Consider the following 2,817-nt stretch of genomic DNA (forward strand, 5'->3'; position numbering starts at 1 on the left):
GTGCTAGGCCGCTGAAGAAACAGAGAATGCGAAACTCTGGCACTATCCTATACCAAGGAAATCTAAATCTAAAGAAGGTACTAGAATATACTTGTAAATACATGATCATGTGAATGTGTCACATGACAGACACAGCCTCATTACTAGATAGGAAAGGAATAATGCATTTTTCTAACAGTTTTTATATAGCAAAAGCAACTTATCATTACTTTTCTTTATAGTTAAATTTAACCAGCTGTCTAACTCATGTGCAATTTGAGATTCAACTATACATCATAGTAGTACTTTCATTGATCTTTTAACATATTTGGTAGGCAGTACTAATTTTTTCTATAATCTCTTAAAACTACATTAACTCATACTCATTTAAATACTCTTATACTACTAACAAGTATATGATCTCTTGAAATCCACCATCTCCAATTATTCTATAATCTGTAAACTTGAATTGAGCACTCTTGGGAGAGACTAGTTGTTTTTCAACAGAGTCTTAGTATGAGGTCATACTACCATTGATCTTGATAACTGGTATTTGCAATCCTGTTCTCTTGTCAATAAAGTTGAAATCTATTGTATGCTAATTAGATAATTTCTGCTGATAATCTGCTTGCAGATCTCAAGAGATGAACCAGTAGTAAATTGATATAATTTTACTTACCTTTCAATGAATTCTAGCCTTATCCTAAAGAGTTACAATCTGTACCTGCTCATCATATATAGTTTCATGGAGTTTGCAATCACCTGCTAGTATAAAGTCTCCCTGACAGCCCTTGTTCTTCATAATATTACAGCCTGTAACCTTGACTTTTGCCTATTGCTTTATTTCTTTCAATCTATGATATTGTTAAGTTGTTGGAATAGCTCTACTGTCATGATATTTAAGCACTCCCTTACTATGGTAGTTGTATTGAGTTTGCTCAGGCTGTCATCAGAATCTTGTGATCATACAGAAAAATCCTACCAAGAGGCAGAAATCCTAGCCAGTTGCATCACACACCATGTGGCTTCCTATAATATATCCATTGGTTCTAACTGGCTTGTTGTATCAACCAATCCCACTTTGTCCACCTCACTTACCCTTAACCCCCGGTACCGTCAAAATTTGGACCTCCCCCTTTCCAGTCCAATCATATCTCACCACCTATTCTTAACCCTCCCAACCGGAATTGGAAGGCCCCGGGAGATAGTCAGCCACCTGGCTCAGTTTTTTTCTTTATCATACAGCAGGGGGGAAGGGCAGAAATTCGTCTTACATTTTTAGTAAGATAAACTCGAATACAAGGTATTTTTGCCCCCCCCCCCGCTGTACTCGAGTACGAGTACTTTATTTCAACGTACTAATAGTCGCGGTTAAATCGTACTAGTACCTGTTAATGTAGCACTTCCTAACCCGGCACCACGTTCCCCCTCCACCTATTTCTAGCAGCATAGCGCCGCTACCACTCGGCTCCCAAAAATCTTCGCTAATATTGAAGTCTTACTGCCATGCTATTTTCGAGTACTCTACTTGTGGTCTAGAACAAAACGGGTTCCTTCGCTTGGAACTAATGTTTCGTCGCCGCCGATCAGACGTCTTTGCCAAGACCCTGCTTGGAGTGCCCGGTGCTGTTGGTGGTTTTATGAGGCGGATTACGAAACACTTACATAAGTTTATCCGGATTTTTAACCTATATCATATCTCCTTGACATCCTAACAGAGTTTTATAACATATATCTCACCTTGATTCGCATGTATCGTAAGTAAAAAAAAAAAAAAAAAAAAAACCTTATTGGTGATGATCACAATATATGCATAGACCAAAATTTAATAAAAACAAAAAAAAACTATTCTTGTTATCATAACTTATACCAATTTTTTGGAGTTCTACACCACAAATTCAAACTTCGAGCCAGAACTACAACGAGCCAGAATTTCTCGGAAAAGACTGCGTGATTTTCCCCCACTCTATCACGCGAGAGGTTATTTTTGCTCAACCGGTTCCCGCTCCATTATTAATCAAAGTCTAGTTAAAAGCGTAGGGCACGTGGCGAAGTGCGATCCAGAACAAACCTTTCATTCCAGGCCGACCTCTCTCGTCCTTTCTATTTTTGATGCAAGCGAGTTCTGGGGACGTAGACTAAGTCCAGCCAAGGTGGAAGTGTTCTAGAAGACCAGATGTAGCGATAGTGCTGACACAGATGACATAATCCATCACCCAACGCTTTTAGCGATGACTTGATCCGTTTATTTTTACTCAGAGGACGAAGGAGAAAGACGAAACAACCGCCGGGAAGCGAAAAATGAACAACAGTGCAGGTGACGGGCGCGCGCCTCCCCCTGGCAGCGTAAGGCGAGGGAGCCAGAATGCAGTCAAGAGGGAGGAAGAAGTAAGGCGCAAGTGCAATGCATGCATCTACCCGCGATCAACAAGTAGGGTACTGGACAGCACAGATTGAGTACTGTACAAACAAGACCCAACAGTGATGGGTAACCATGAAAGCGAGCACAATGAGGCGGGGGGGCACAAAGATGAATGGGTAGGAAGGTTTTACTACTCGAGTAGAAGGGGCTCGGGGTAACTATCGAGAAAAAGCACTATCGTACAGTACTGTACACGCTAGAAATTTCCCAAAGAAAAAAAAAACAAGAGGCGCCTGTAGCACAGAAGGAGGAAGTCAATTATACCGGTTGATACTGTACGAGGTTCAATTAACACCCGATTCGCTTCTCCTACCGAGATGATCCCAGCAATTGAATGTATTTTTACCACAGATGCGCGCACACACTTGAGCAAAACGCGAACAAAATAACTCGAAAAGAAAAAGGAGGAAGGAGAG

This window comes from Tuber melanosporum, assembly GCF_000151645.1.
Source record: "Tuber melanosporum whole genome shotgun sequence assembly, scaffold_18, strain Mel28".
Taxonomy (NCBI): domain Eukaryota; kingdom Fungi; phylum Ascomycota; class Pezizomycetes; order Pezizales; family Tuberaceae; genus Tuber; species Tuber melanosporum.